Here is a 16,942-nt window from a genome sequence, read left to right as displayed (position 1 = left end):
GTAGGTTTAGGTCTGCTGCAGCAGAACTCATAAACTGCTTTTTGTTCCCAGGTGCTCTGTCCCAGGGATTTAGGGCTTTATTTATGAGTTTCCGTTATGCTGCCGCCTTCTTTTTTTTTTTTTTCTTTCCTTCAGACCTGCCCAGCCCAGCAAGGAGGCAGCCTAGTCACTGTCGGCCTATAGCAGCTTTGCTGAGCTGCTGTGGGCTCCGCCCCGCTGACGAGTGAACTTCCCTGCAGTCCTGTTTATATGGGTGTAGTTAGAACTGCTTTGGCGATGGTGGCCCGCCTCTGCTGGGGTGGAATCTGTGCTGTGGCGGGTTGCCTTGGCAATGGCGGGCTGCCTCAGCAATGGCGGGTTGCCTTGGCAACAGCGGGCTGCCTCAGCAATGGCGGACGCCCCTCCCCCACAGAGCTGGACCGTCCCGGGTTCAGCTGCGCTTGCTGTGAAACTCTCAATCCAGAGTTTCTGGTTGCTGTTCTTTTGTGGGGGTGGGGCCAGCCGAGCCTGATCGCCTGGCTCCCTGCCTCAGAGCCCTTTTTTAAGTTGGTGTTCCAGTCGCCTGTTGAAGAGGCGCCGGGGTCTGTTTGTTTTCCCCTGCGGCCACTCACTGCGCTGGCTTAAACAGCGGCACTGAGGTTTGTGGCGCTTTTTTTTTTTTTTTTTTGCCCTGGAATCTACTGTCCTGGTTCTCTGCTCAGTCCCCTTTTTGAACTGGTGTACGGGCGACTTCCCGTGGCTCCAATTGCCAGCCAAAAGGGCCCCCGGACCGGTGTATTTTGTACGGGAACCGCGGCTCCGGGGCGCCGACAAAGCAGCCACTGGGGCAAAGCAGCGGCGCTGGCCGAAACAGCCACGCTGGCGACCGTGGAGCACCTCCGCCCGGGAATTTCCTAGTCTGTGGGCAATAAAAACGCGGCGTCCACTCACCCTCTGCGCTTTCACTGGGAGCTGCAATCCTGAGCTGTTCCTAAACGGCCATCTTGGATTGGTCCCCCTAGATTAACTTTAAGGTTAAAAATTACCAAAAGTATTTTGGAAACTCTTATTAGGTAGATTTACTATGAAAAATTATTGAAATAATGTTTTTTATAAGAATGATAACTTATAGAACTTTTTAATAAGAATGATAATTTATAGAATCAAATCTATAAGCTGTAAGATTTTAAGTGTCTAGTAAGTATAATATTAGCTTATTTAAATAGAACTTAAGCAGACTAGAAATTTGTTTTATATTTAATAGTGATAGCTCTGAAGACATAGTTGTTTTATTACACCAAAAATATTAATCTTATTTAGCTAAGTTTTATCCAAATCGTGTTAACTTGAAAAACATTTCTATCAGTTCCCACATTTCTAGGAGCTTGGGGAATATTTATTTATAAATGCTTATTTTTTTCCAAGCCAAGTTAGAGCACTTATATAGGATTTTATAAATGAATTTTGCAATGCTATCTGGAGTTAAGAAAATATCACATATACACAATGTACATTAATAGGCATACAAACACAAATAGAGGTCTCATAGCTTTCATCCCAAAATTTTAGCCATGAATCAGGCATAAATATTCTGATGGTTAATTTTAGATATCTTCTTGATTGGATTAAGAGATATATAAGTGGTAAAGCACAATTTCAACGTTTCTACTCATTTGACTACAAGTTCTCAAGCATCCAAAATAATTAACAAAATGACAATTTCTAGGGCTTCTGTGGGAAAGTATGAAAGGTCTTTTTGAACTTTTTAATGCTGTCAACTAAAGAATGATGAGGTTCATAAATTTGGAAAGGAGAGATTTCTTTTTTTTTAGACAGAGTCTAGCTCCGTCGCCAGGGCCAGGCTGGAGGGCAGTGGCCCAATCTCGGCTCATCGCAACCTCCGCCTCCTGGGTTCAGGCAATTCTCCTGCTTCAGCCTCCTGAGTAGCTGGGATTACAGGCATGCGCCACCATGCTCAGCTGATTTTTTGTATTTTAGTAGAGACGGGATTTCACCATGTTGGCCAGGATGGTCTCAATGTCTTGACCTCGTGATCCGCCCGCCTCGGCCTCCCAAAGTGCTGGGATTACAGGCGTGAGCCACCGCACCCGGTGGAGAGATTTCTTTATGTTTATTTTTGTATTTTTTTGAGATGGTGTTTCACTCTTGTTTCCCAGACTGGAGTGCAATGGCATGATCTTGGCTCACTGCAACCTCCACCTCCTGGGTTCAAGCTATTCTCCTTTCTCAGCCTCCCAATTAGCTGTGATTACAGATGCCCACCATCACGCCTGGCTATTTTTTTGTATTTTTAGTAGAGACAGGGTTTCATCGTGTTGGCCAGGACGGTCTCAAACTCTTGAGTTTGTGATCCGTCCACCTCGGGCTCCCAAAGTTCTGGGATTACAGGTGTGAGCCACTGTACCCAGTGAAAATACATGGTTTCTATGTGAGAGTCCAGTCCACAGACCTGCTTCACTTGACTGCCTGCCCCAGCTGGGAGAATAATGTCTCTCCATGTGGGCCCAATTTTCCTTTTTGGGAACTATTCCTGAGACTCTCTCAATTTTCTTTTTTTCTTTTTGAGACGGAGGTTCGCTCGTGTTGCAAAGGCTGTAGTGCAATGGCGCGATCTTGGCTCACTGCCACCTCTGCCTCCTGTGTTCAAGAGATTCTCCTGCCTCAGCCTCCCGAGTAGCTGGAATTATAGGCATCCATCACCACGCCTGGCTAATTTTTTCTACTTTTAGTAGAGATGGGTTTTCACCATGTTGGCCAGGCTGGTTTCGCACTCCTAACCTCAGGTGATCCACCTGCCTCGGCCTCCCAGAGTGCTGGGATTACAGGCATGAACCACCATGCCCAGCTGACTCTCTCAGTTTTCACAGCCTTGACAGATGTAAAGAGCAGAGATGACTCCACGCTGGGTCTGCCCAGCCTTTCCTTCTGAACAGGCGCAGACCCCGCATTCCTGATAGGAACACCCTGGCCTGGTGCCCTGCTCTCCTCAGTGCTGCCCAGCTGGAGGAGCTTCCATCTGTCCCACCACCACTGGCAATCTCACTTGGTAATGATGAGATAGTCATTTACAATCACAGGTTTCATCCTGTCAAGCTCTGGATTTAACTTTGCCAGTGGTTTCCCAATGGCCTTAGAACCATGGCCTCCAGACCCTGAGTGCTCCTGCCTGCTGCCCTCTCCCATCCAGTCTGCTACACCTGCCTGCAGTCCCACTTATGGGGACATGGGCTCCTGGGTGTCTCGGCAGGGATTTTATGTGTGTTCTCCCAGCCCATTCACCCGGTGACCACCTTAGGTTTTTAAGGCTTTGTCTAGATAAGTTCTTAAAGTCATAGCAGTTATGTTATCTAAAAGTAGAAAAGTTAATAATGTGATTTTTCTAAAGTCAAGGAAATAATCCATTATTTATTAGATCATCTGTGAGATGACCTTCAATTTTTTTTTTTTCCTGGAGATGGAATCTCCCTGTGTTGCTCAGGCTGGAGTGCAGTGCACGATCTCTGCTCATCATAGCCTCCACCTCCCAGGTTCAAGCGATTTTTGTGCCTCAGTCTCCTGAGTAGCTGGGATTATAGGCACCCGCCACCACACCCAGCTAATTTTTGTATTTTTAGTAGAGATGGGGTTTCACTATGTTGGCAAGGTTGGTCTCAAACTCCTGACCTCATGATCCACCTGTCTTGGTCTGTGAAATGTGCCAGGTGTTAGCTAGCATGCCCAGCCTATTCAACTTTTTGAGTGAATACCAAACTATGTTAAAAGTAGGCTGCACCATTTTATGTTCCACATACAGTATTTAAGGGTGGTGATTTCTCTCTGACCTTGCCAACACTTGTTATTTTACATTTCTTAAATCATAGCCTTTCTAGTGTGTGTAAGGGAGTGTATCGTCGTGATTTCTGTTTAGATGACCATGATGATAATGGTATTGATCATCTTTTTATGTGCTTGTTTTCCATTTGTATGTTTTATTGGCGAAGCGTGTGTTCCACTGTTTCTCCATTTTGAAATTTTGTGTTTTTTGTTGTGAAGTTATCCAAATTATACATTGTGGTTAACAGACTTGTTTTTAGATATATAGTGCGGAAATATTTTCTTCCCTTCTGTGGGTTGTCTTTTCACGTACGTATGTATGTTCGTTCGTTCTTTCTTTCTTTTCTTTCTTTCTTTCTTTTCTTCTTTCTTTCTTTTCTTTCTTTTGAGACACAGTCTTGTTCTGTCGCCCAGGCTGGAGTGTAGTGGTGTGATCTTGGCTCACTGCACCTCCGCCTCCTGGGTTCAAAAGATTCTCCTGCATGAACCTCCCAGGTAGCTGAGATTAGAAGCTCCTGCTACCATGCCTAGCTAATTTTTGTGTTTTCAGTAGAGATGAGGTTTCTCCATGTTGGTCAGACTGGTCTTGAACTCCTTACTTCAGGTGATCGACCCGCTTCAGCCTCCCAAAATGCTGGGATTACAGGTGTGAGCTACTGCACCCCTGCCATTACCAGGCATTTTGTTTTTCTTTCTTTATTTTGAGATGGGATCTTGCTCTTTTGGCCAGGCTGGAGTGCAGTGGCCTGATATTGGCTGACTGTGACCCCTGCCTGCTGGGTTCAAGCAATTCTCCTGTCTCAGCCTCCCAAGTAGCTGAGATTACAAGTGCGTTCCACCATGCCTGGGTAATTTTTGTATTTTTTGTAGAGACGGGATTTCACCACATTGGCCAAGTTGGTCTGGAACTCCTGACCTCGGTGATCCATCTGCCTCGGCCTCCCAAAATGCTGGGATTGCAGGTGTTAGCCGCCATGCCCGGCCTTTGTTTTTTGAGAGAGGTTGTTGTGCTGTCGCCCAGGCTGGAGTGCAGTGGTGCAATCTTGCCTTACTGCAATGTCCACATTCTGGGCTGAAGCAATCCTCCTGCCTCAGCCTCCCAAGTAGCTGGGACTACAGGTGTGTGCCACCATACCCGGCTAAATCTTGTATTTCTAGGAGAGATGCAGTTTTACTATGTCGTCCTGGCTGGTCTTGAACTCCTGGACTCAAGTGATCCACCTGTTTCGACTTCCCAGTGTGCTGGGATTATAGGCATTAGCTACCGTGCCTCGCCTATTTTTAACTTTTGAAGAGATACCAAACTATGTTAAAAATAGGCTGTACCATCTTATATTTCACATCAAGTATTTAAGGGTTGTAATTTCCCTCCGATCTTGCCAACTCCTGTTTTACATTTTTTGGATCTTAGACTTTCTAGTGTGTGTGAAAGGGAGCATGTCATTGTGGTTTCAGTTTACACGGCCATAATGGTAATGGCATTGATCATCTTCTTATGTGCTTATTTCCCATTTGCATGTCATTTTGGTGAAATGTATGTTCAACTGTTTCTCCATTTTTTAATTTTGTTGTTTTTGTTGTTGAGTTATACAAATTATATATTGTGGTTAACAGACCGGTTTTAGATATATAATGCAGAAATATTTTCTTCCCTTCTGTGGGTTGTCTTTTTACTTTCTTTTTCTTTTTTTAAGATGGAGTCTTGCTCTGTCACTCTGGCTGGAGTGGAGTAGCACAGTCTTGGCTCACTGCAACCTCTGGCTCCCAGGTTCAAGTGATTCTCCTGCCTCAGCCTCCTGAGTAGCTGTGAGTACAGGCGCACACCACACACTTTTTTTTGTATTTTTAGTAGAGCCAGGGTTTCTCCATGTTGGTCAGGCTGGTCTTGAACTCCTGACCTCAGGTGATCCACCCACCTCAGCCTCCCAAAATGCTGGGATTACAGGTGTGAGCCACTGCACCTTGCCACTGCCAGGCATTTTGTTTTTCTTTCTTTTCTTTTTTTGAGATGGGATCTTATTCTGTTGGCCAGGCTGGAGTGCCATGGCCTGATACTGGCTCACTGTGACCTCTGCCTGCTGGGTTCAAGCAGTTCTCCTGTCTCAGCCTCCCAAGTAGCTGAGATTACAGGTGCATTCCACCACACTCGGGTAATTTTTGTAATTTTAATGGAGACGGGATTTCGCCATGTTGGCCAAGCTGGTCTTGAACTCCTGACGTCAAGTGATGTGTCCACCAGGGCCAGAAGACTGCAATGCAATGTCCACACTGCAGCGGCAGAACACAAATAGAGCGTTCCTAAGGCAGATAAGACATCCGAAGTACATTTGCAGAGTGTTGTTTATCTATAATGCTAATGCAAAGCCTCAGTACATAAATGTTAATATAAAATCTGCACTACCTATGCGGCCCTGCCAATATAGCACTCTTAATAATCAAGACTGACATATCAGTGCAAACGTAGAAACTAAGGTATGGTTAGGGTTTAGGGTGAGGGTTAGGGCTCGGGGTTAGGGGTTAGGGGTTAGGGATTAGAATAATTTTAGGCAAAATAAATTTAAACAGTTTATTTGAGCAAAGGAATGATTCTTGAATCGTGTGAAGCACCAGAATGGAAAACAGGGTTTGGGGCTTCCAGTTCTTAGTGGTGGCAGCAAAGTGAAGTTTCTCATTGACTCCATCTAGATGACTGCCTGTTGTGGGGATGATTCCCTCAGCATCCGTGGTCACAGCAGATGGGTGGCTGGGCTTTTTGTCATTGACTCTGGTTGGTTGATAATTTTTTAAGTCAGTTTTAATGCCTCTGAGTTCGGTTTCTGTTTGTTTAGGCAAGACCTCGTGCTCACAGCCCCCTCCTTTTTTGCTTTAACATGTCAAAACCATAATTCATCTTTTACTTTCCTGACATTAATAGAAGTCAATTCACATGTTTGTTATTCAGAAAGTCAGTTTAATTGGCAACCTATTTGTGGTGGTGCATGAAATAATGTTTGTTGGTCATTAGCATCTTAGATTAGATGAAATATGTTAACTCTGTTGAGCTTTGTTATTAAACAATAACAGGAGGTTTTTTTTTTTTTTTTAATACACTCAAGCATCTCCTAACAATGTGGATAATTTCTGAGAAATTTGTACTTAGTGGTTTCATCTTTGTACGAACACCATAGAGTGTCCTTATAAAACCTAGATGGTGGAGCCCACTCCACACGTAAGTGATATGGTATAGCCTATTGCCCCCAGGCTGCAAACCTGCATAGCATGTCTGTGTACTGTGTAGGGCACGTTGGGAGCCAGATGCAGGGCTGAGGGCCCCACAGGGTCGTGGGATGAGCCTTATGCTGTGCTGAGGCGCAGGATCCGAGAAATAAAGAGACAGGACACAGAAGTACAAGGAAAACGCAGCTGGGCTCGGGGGGCCATGCCACCTATAAGCAGAGTCAGGCGAGGCCCCCAATGTCCAGATGCCTGAGTATTTATTGTGTATAGATTAGGGGGCAGGGCAGTGAGTGAAATCATCTTTAAGGATAGTGATAGGGTCATGAGCAATAAAACATAGGGTCCACCCCCATTAGGTCAACTAGGCCAGGAGGTGGACAGTGCGCAGCAAGGGGCCCGTTCCCACGAAGGCAAGGACCGTGTGCAGTAAGGGGTCCACCCCCCCTTAGGTCACTGAGGCTTGAAGGTGGGCCGTGCGCAGTAAAGAGGGTGCAGTGTGCAATACTTCTATCTATGGGCAGGCTATTTCTAAGAAGATTTATAGGAGGATGCCTTAAGTCACACAGCAGTGACAGAGTTGTCAAGTTTACTGCCACCTTCTGGCAGCTTCCAGTGGGTTCTATGGGAAGATGCTTTTCGAGCAGCACAGTAGGAGGAGCTCATAAAGTTCACGGTCACCAAGGTGGATTGCCGGTCTGAGGGCAGCCTTCCACAAGAACTGGAGCAAGGTCCTACAACTCCTTTATCAGGAGGAGTGGCTCTCGCCCCAAGCCTGCCATACAACGGGTATCTTTACAATACTGAACGCTGCCGCCTGGGCCATGGATTCTTGTCCTGGTATAACTGTTTTCCCTTAATTCATGCTCTGCACTGTGTCTGCTCCAGGCATTCCTCTGATTATAAGCTGCTTATCCCTTAATTCTTGCTCTGTACTGTGTCCACACTAGGCATTCCTCCAATTATGAACTAAGATATAATTATAGGTATATATGTAGGGAAATATTCTTTAGGCACTCCTATCAACTATTATATGATTATATATAGAGGATTTTATAAAGGGATTCTTCAAGCTCTATTTCTATAAACTAATATATGACTATGTAAAGGATTATATTAAAGGAAATAGCGGAATAGTAACACTATAAAGTGAGATACTCCTCAAGCCCCAACTGTGCCAGGGTTCTGCTTAGCTCTCATTCCTTGGTGCCTGTGTGGGGGGTTACCCACATACTGAATCTGTAGTCAACTGTCACACCATGGTGATTGTTGATTATGATCCGAAAATATCTGAGGTCTCAGTCAGTGTAGAAAGATTATTTTGCCAAGGTTAAGGACATGTCCATGACACAGCCTGAGGAAGTCCTGACAACGTGGGCCCAAGGTGGTCAGGGTAGAGCTTGCTTTTGTACATTTGAGAGACAGGAGACACCAATCAATATGTGTAAGATGTACAGTCACTTGGTCCAGTAAAGTGGAACAACTAGAAGTAGGAAGTGGAGGTGCTTCTAGGTCAGAAGTAGATTGTAAAAAAGATTGGATTATTTTGAATTCTTCATCAGCTTTCCGCTGAATACAATTTAGTCTGGTTCAGTGAATCTGCATTTTTATATATGCAGTAGGGCAGAGGAATGGCGGGATCTGGGCCCACCACAACCTCCGCCTCCCAGGGTCAGTGATTTTCTTGCCTCAGCCTCCTGAGTAGCTGGGATTACAGGCATGCACCACCACACCTGGGTAAGTTTTGAATTTTTAGTAGAGACAGGGTTTCTCCATGTTTGTCAGGCTGGTCTTGAACTCCCCACCTCAGGTGATCCACCTTCCTTGGCACCCCAGAGTGCTGGGATTACAGGCGTGAGCCACCATGCCTGGCCAGGAAGCTTGTTTTGATTCTGACATTGTCAACCTGTTTTCCTTGGAGCATTAAACACTGCTTTGGTATTTTATTACACAAATAAGGCAGAGATCCCCTTTTTTCATACTCATTACAGATTGCGGTATTTACAGAGTTGGTGTGTAAGGGTATTACACAATTAGGACATAGGGCTTTACAGGCTAAAAGTTTACAGTTAAAGATTATGGTAGAAGGGCCCCAAGATAGGAGGTTCATGTTGGTGGTGGAGAGTTCCATAGTAGAGATTAGAGGGAGAGATTAGGCTGACCAATCAGGTTAGGTTGACAGGTCAGAATTACAGTGAAGGGTTAGGGTGAAAGTTTTAGTGAGATTTTGGATTGGGGTTATGTACAGGTTGGAGTAGGTTTAGCTTAAGGTAAGGATTAGAGTGGGTAATAGTAACGTAAGGGTTTGTGATTGAGGGTTAAGCTTAGTTTAGATTTAGAGTTAAGGGTAATTAGAGTAAGGTTAAGGTTAGGGATTAGGATTAAGGGTTAGTGTTGAGGTTTATAGTTTAGGAATTAGGGTTTAGGGCACTGGTTAGGGTATGGATTAGGGTTTTAGGGTTAGGGTTGTTAGGGTTAGAAATAGGATTGGGGGTTAAAGTTAGGATTAGGGTTGGGGGTAGGGTTGGTTGGTTTAGGGTTTGGGTTAGGGTTGGGCGTAGGGTTTAGGGCTAGGGTTAGTATGACGGTTAGGATTGTTAGGATTAGGGCTAGAGTTAGGGTCAGAGTTAGGCCTACGGCAAGGCTTAGCATTAGGGCTAGGGCTGTGTTTAAGGTTAGGGTTTAGGGTTAGGGGGTCAGGGTCAGGGTTAGGGTTAGGGTTAGGGGGTCAGGGTTAGGGTCAGTGTTAGGGTCAGAGTTAGGCCTATGGCAAGGCTTAGCATTAGGGCTAGGGCTATGTTTAAGGTTAGGGTTTAGGGTTAGGGTTAGGGGGTCAGGGTTAGGGTTAGGGTTAGGGGGTCAGGGTTAGGGTCAGTGTTAGCGTTACAGTTAGGCCTACGGCAAGGCTTAGCATTAGGGCTAGGGTTAGGGTTAGGGTTAGGATTAGAGCTAGAGTTAGGGTCAGAGTTAGGCCTACGGCAAGGCTTAGCATTAGGGCTAGGGCTATGTTTAATGTTAGGGTTTAGGGGTTAGGGTTAGGGGGTCAGGGTTAGGGTCAGTGTTAGGGTTGGGGTTTAGGACAGGGTTAGGCTTAGTGTTTGTGGTTAGTCTTAAAGATAGGGGTTATGGGTTAGGGCTAGAGTTAGGGTTAGGGTTAGGGATATGAGATCTGGAGTCCAAGGAGATTTATTTTGAACTTTATAATTTGACTGCCCTATTGGATTTCTGTCTTGAATGGGACCTGTAACCTCTTTGTTTCTCACATTTGGAACACTTGTATTTTTCCAATGCCTGTATCCCCATTTTATCTGGGAAGTAACTAGCTTTCTTTTGATTTTACAGCTCGTAGGTGGAAGGGACTTGCCTTTTCACCGATTAGACTATGGGCTGAGGAGTTTTGAGTTAATGTTGAAATAAGACTTGTGGGACTGTTGGGAAGGCGTGCTTGGCTTTGAAATAGGAGGACATAAGATTTGCGGGGCCAAAGTTAATCATAGGAATGTAGCTAAACATATAAAAATTTTGCAAACCCATTTTTATGATGAAACATACATTTTATCATTTTTGATGTATAATCTGTTTTAATGTTCTTTTAACCCAGTGAAATGTGAGTTTTGTGATTTTGATCTTACTAAAGCAATGGTTTGATAAAGAAAAATGAATAATTCAGGGTTACAGAGATGGTAAACTTAAAAGTAGTTTGGGTATTAAATTATTGTGAAATAATTGTGTGTTAAATAATTCTAAATTCAACAGTTGTGATTGAACAGATCTGTAGGCATATGTATGTGTTGTGAAAGTGACAACCAAAGCAGTTATGTTGAACATTTATGTCTGGAGGTAATCAATAGAGGAATTGGCTGTGGACCTTCACCTATGCATCACTTTTGTTTTGTGCTGTAGTTGAGTATCCAAAACAAAACAAAACAATCACCACTTATTTCTCAAAGAGAGAGAATATTTCCTTCAATTTAAGCATTCCTAAATTGTTGCCTGGTGGCCCCTGTGTTCTTGGAGGAGGCAAAGTCAGAGCAGACACAGGTGGGCGGACGATGTACTTGACCCTGAGGAGGTCAGGTTCCTGGCCCACCCCATCCACCACCGGCGCCTGAGTCACCTCTGCAGCCTGGATGTGGCATGGGAGCAGCAAGTGGCTGAACACCCCAGACTAGGCCCATGCCCCCAGCAGCAGGAATCCTAAGGCTGGGCACCCAGGTGGCAAAGTCAGGCGGTCAGCCCCGCCGGCAGCCACTCAGTCTCATCAGTGTGGATGCAGAGTGCCCAGCGCAAAGGCCTTGGATCCGGAGAGGTGTCCAAGAGGAGCAGACCCTCAGGCCAGATGAGCTGTGCACTTGGCGACCCCATGCCACCCAAGGGAAGCTCCGCCATCCCGTGCCAGTGCCAGAGCTGCACCTGCAAATTGCGCACCTGGCATGGGCAGCAGTGGGGGCTGGTGGGGAAAAGAACCCCTGACTTTCCATGCGTCTCCTGCTCCCTGACACCTGCCAGGCAGACCCCCGGGCCAGAGTCAGTGCTGAAGCCAGGCCATCTGTGAAGCTGCTCCAGTGCCGCGGAGTGCCCATGCCAGACCTGATCTCCCTTTGAGGAGTGGGGCGGCCGCAGGGTTAGACAGGCCTCCCCCTTCTCCATTACATGAGATATGTGTAAGGGTTGTTAATGTTCCATCAGGAGCTCATGTTTGTGATATGAAATGCGCGCCTGCCATCCTGTGCCTGTGGCCCTCGGGCGGTCCGGGCGAGCCCAGGAGAACTTGGAGCCCAGTGAAGCCGGCCAGAGCTGCAGCCCCACCTGCCTGCGAGTGCCTGGGAGTGGCTTGCGGGAGCCGTGGCCACCGTGGCACAGGCGCAGGGCTCGCTCAGTCTGAGAGGCTGCAAGTGTTGCTGCTAAAGGCTGCGGCGGACCCGGCTGGATCGAGGATTCTCAGCTAGAAAGCAGATTTGGGATCGCAGATTGGGGGTTGGCGCCAGGTGGGGTTGGGAGGAGCCGCGGCTCAGGAGCTGGTTGTTGGGGATCTGAGAAGTCACCGCCTTGAAGAAGTTCCTCGGCCTCGGGAGCCAGGGGCCAAGGAAGAGCAGAACCTCAGGTCCCGGGCTCCATAGACCCCGTGGACACTGCTTCCGGGCACCGAATCCAGGGCGTGGAACCGCGGAAGAGCCACAGGGCGGCTGTCAGGCGCGATACCGCTGAGGTGGAGCTGCCTGGTGCGCGGGAGCGGAGACCTGGACACCCGGGGCAGGCCACACAGGTAGCGGGGCTCGGCCCGGGATGGGAGGGTTCCCTAGGCCCGGCTTCCCCACTTGGGACGGGGCCTTGGAGGGCGCCAGGCACCCTCGGAGCGGCGGAACCAGAGGAGGCTCAGCTGCTTTTCATCCCTCCTAATTCCCCGGCTGGAGCACTTGATGGAGAGTGTGAGTGATTTAACTCACAAAGTTAGGCATATTATACAGTGGTGTTATTGTAACGTTCACGTTTAAAACATGATGTTTTATACATTACAGCCGGTCCCTACTGAGAGCTCATTCTGCGATGAAAACTACCGGGAATCATTTTCAGCAGGCGAAAATTTCTCAGGTAAAACTGCCCGTTTTACATAGATCGGTTCTTTACTGAAGGGTCTTAGAGGGAAATTTGGAAGTGGGAGGTGGGTTTTGTGCTCTTGAATGAGAAGACACATTTTACTCAAAATGTGAGCTCTTTCTGTGTTCTGTGTTTACCAATTTTACATAAACCGAACAAAAATATCAAGATTTTAGCATTTTTGCACGACACCTGCTGTCTTTTACTATTGTGATGACATTTTAAATAATTTTATAATGGACTGAAAAAATACTGGCTTCTCTAGATATTAAAATGTGCTATTTCTATAATTAATTGTTTACTAACTGCTGAAAATACAGATAAATACATGGAACAGAATGGGAAATCCGGAAACACTGAAGTGATGTAAGATATAATGTAAGGATTAGTAATGTTAACAGACAGGAATAGGAAAGGATGGATTATTAATGAAAAATGCCTGCTATTTGAAGAAAACTAATGAAATTTTGTATCACAAATGTGAGTGCCTGATGGAATACAGATTGACTTTCACATTTACAAGTGAGAAAAGTATCAGCAGAAAGCACAAATGCTTATTTTACAGGTATATTTTATATTGACAAAGGCCTTCCTAAGAATGACCTCAGAGGCAGGTATTCTGAGGATTGATTTAGCAAACTAAAAATTAAAACTGCCTATGTATCAGTAAAAAAATGAGAAATGAAAGAAAACATCCTTGAAAAGTATTTACTATATTATATATATATTCAGGTGAGAGGTGTGTTTTCATTTTACAGGGGATTCATTATATTATATATCATGACATGTATAGGACTGGTATGTATAGCATATATACTACATCTATAATGTTGTATGTATATCAGTTACATATACAAATTAGACGAAAAGTTATATATATACACATCAGATGAAAAGTGCATCTTCATTTTATAGGAAATTCTTTCAATCAAATAAAAACTAATAAAAGTGGGCAAAGAACTTTATTGCAGATTTACAAGTTACTTATGTATGTTGGAAAAAATCCTTTGCCTTTCTGGTATAAGAATTTAAATTAAAAGAGGAATGAAACTGTTTTCTGTCCACAATATGTGTGAGGATGTTTTGTACTGCTGCTTAAAGTTTAAGTTGCTGATGACTTTTTAAATAGGCAATTTGGTGGTAAGTACTACATTTAAAAAATGTGTATACTCTCTGCCCATCAATTCCACTATACTAAAATACCCTTAGGAGGTAGAGATACTTGCACGTTGTTTTTTCCAGCACTTATTTTTAAAAGAACAGATAGAATGAATTCTATAAATAAATTTCTGTTGCAGCGAAAGGTGTAATAATATGTGACCATTGAATGTGACAATAGATACAGAATTATGTTGATGTGCAAAGATGTATTTTGTTATAGTCAGCAAGGAAAAAATCAGTTTGACATACACACAAACATACTATGGTCTTGTGTTAACAAAAAAATGTGTACAAAATATGATAGCATTTCTGATTTCTTGGCATTTGCATTGTAAGTAAGGTTTTTCTTATCTGTGATTGCTGCAGTGAACATGTACGAGACTTCTAGTAAAAGTGTATTAGTAATGGAATAATTCTTGGAAGAGGAATGTGAATCTTGGCCAGATAAAAATAATCTCTCACTTTCTGTTTTTTGCCATCATCATTGTGATGATTGTGCGTTATTGTCTTTGAACTTTTAGCCTCTTCAGAAATAAAAAGGGAATGTTATCTGTCTCCAGATTTTATGTATATATTTTATTATGTACATATACTTTTCTTACATGTAGATTTATCTCATATATGCAAACAATGACAGATTAATCATTTCATTTTACTTGTATTCTTTAAAAATAAAAATAACAAATATAAGTGATTACTATTGCAAAAATGCTGCTTTATAAGAGTTTATTTAAAAATATTGAACTCCCCATCTGTATTTATCCATTCTTTCATTCCATTTATTCATCAAATATAACTTGAGTACCTGTTATGTAGCAGACAGATTCTATCTCTTAGGACCCTTCCATCCTTACTTAAAAAACTTCATGTTTACCTGTCCTGTCTGCACAGCTTAGAGATTTGAAATGGGGATATTAGGACTTAATCTCATTTAAACTTTATCTCCCATCTTTTAAACAAAAGAATTTCTGAAGTTAGAAAATAGTAGAAAATAAACTTTAAATACCCTTTCAAAAGTTTATCAGTCTTAAACACTAATATTAATCGTGGTAAAGTCTGATTTGCATATATTCTCTAAATATAAGTATTGAATAAAATGATCCATACCTGTTCATTTGAATCATGAGTTTCCTTTGGCTTCAAGTTGTTTGAAAAATCCAAGAATTAATTTGTTTAAAAAGTGTGTTAATGTTATTTGTGTTTTTCTTCCACAGTACCTTTAAGAACTGAAATGTATTTAAGTGCTGTTTATATCCCTAGAACTGCCCTAGACCTGCCGAGTATACCATATACTTTTTAATGTAAGAACTCATGGATTGTGTGATACCCCATTAATATATATTTCAATAAAATAATTTTTAAAATGCTACCAATTATAGTTGTAATAAATCATGAACTGTAAGTGGCATTCAAATATCAGTGGTGTTAAAAATGTGACCTCTTTAAGTCATCCTACAAAGTAGGTATAATTGTATTAATTTACTTAATTAAAATTTTTTTTAAGTAGTAGTAATAGAAATAATCCCAGAACTCTGGGAGGCTGAGGTGGGAGGATCGCTTGATGCCGGGAGTTTGAGATCAGCCTGAACAACAAAATGAGATTCTTACTCTACATAAAATTTTAAATTAGTAGCTGGGCATGCTGGTGCACATCTGTAGTCCCAGCTATGCAGGAGGCTGGGTATGGAGGATCACTTGAGCCCAGGAGTTCCATGCTAGAGTGAGTTATGATTACACCATTGCACTGCAGCCTGGGCAAAAGAGTGAGACCTTGTCTCAAAAAGTGAAAATCTAGCCGGGCGTGGTGGCTCACGCCTGTAATCCCAGCACTTTGGGAGGCCGAGGCGGGTGGATCACGAGGTCAAGAGATCGAGACCATCCTGGTCAACATGGTGAAACCCCGTCTCTACTAAAACTACAAAAAATTAGCTGGGCATGGTGGTGCGTGCCTGTAATCCCAGCTACTCAGGAGGCTGAGGCAGGAGAATTGCCTGAACCCAGGAGGCGGAGGTTGCGGTGAGCCGAGATCGCGCCATTGCACTCCAGCCTGGGTAACAAGAGTGAAACTCTGTCTCAAAAAAAAAAAAAAAAGTGAAAATCTAACAATTTTGAGTCGTTGCTCTAGCAACTATTTTAAATACCTTGCATAGTTTCTCATTTAAGCATCATGATGTCCAATGAGATAGCTATTATTGTTGTTTTTATTAATGAGGAAGTGGAGGCACAGAAAGGCTGAGTGATAGCTGGTAAATTACAAGAATTTAAATTAAAGTAGGACTGAAACCCTAGTTGAACTGAATCCAAAGACCGAGCTCCTTCTATTCACATAGGCTGCTGTTTTCATTAAGATAGTGGGCAATAAGAGCTAATAAGTATTGTACTTTTTTCAAGAAAAATAAGGAAGAAGAAAAACATGCTATTCAATGTTTACAGTTACGTGAGTGTATGTTTTGAGATGTTGCACTACACTTTCCTAAAAGGTCCTCTTACTCTTGTACTACTGCTCTGCATTTGGCCTGTGCCAATGGCTGTGTGGAAGTGGTCACTCTTCTGGTGAACAGAAAATGCCAGGTTGACATTTGTGACAAAACAGAACACCTTTAATACAGGTATATAGTAGCCAACTCTTTCAGCATGACATGGGTTTGATTTATATACATAAAATTAAGTTTATCTTATTTAAATATAACTAGTTGGTGAAACCTGTGGAATGTGTATTTTGAATTCTTAGAATTTACAATCTAATTCTTGATCTAATATGGACAGGCTGTACATTGCCAGGAAGAGACTTATGCCATCATTCTGCTGAAACATGGCACCAACCCACATCTTAAGGATATCTGTGGCATCACTGCTCTTAATTATGCTGGGTATAATGAGAGTATGTTACTGGCAGAAAATCTGCTTTCTCGTGATGCAAATATTGAAATAGTGGACAAGGTGTAGATCAATCAACTTTCTTTTCAAAATATTTGTTTTAACCTTGACAAAGGTAAGGATCAATTTTATGTATTTGGAAGCTTAAGCATTCACTGAATGCAAACAAATTATTTTGAAATAACTTAATTGTCTAAAATCATATTTTAAATAATGATACTTCAAAAGAAGCATTGAAGGGCACAACTTTTTAAAATACACTTTGGAAAAATTTGTAAAT

Source organism: Sapajus apella, unplaced genomic scaffold (genome assembly GCF_009761245.1).
Source record: "Sapajus apella isolate SASKATOON/1434 unplaced genomic scaffold, GSC_monkey_1.0 scaffold126, whole genome shotgun sequence".
Taxonomy (NCBI): Eukaryota; Metazoa; Chordata; class Mammalia; order Primates; family Cebidae; genus Sapajus; species Sapajus apella.
Note: the sequence above shows the minus strand (reverse complement) of the source record.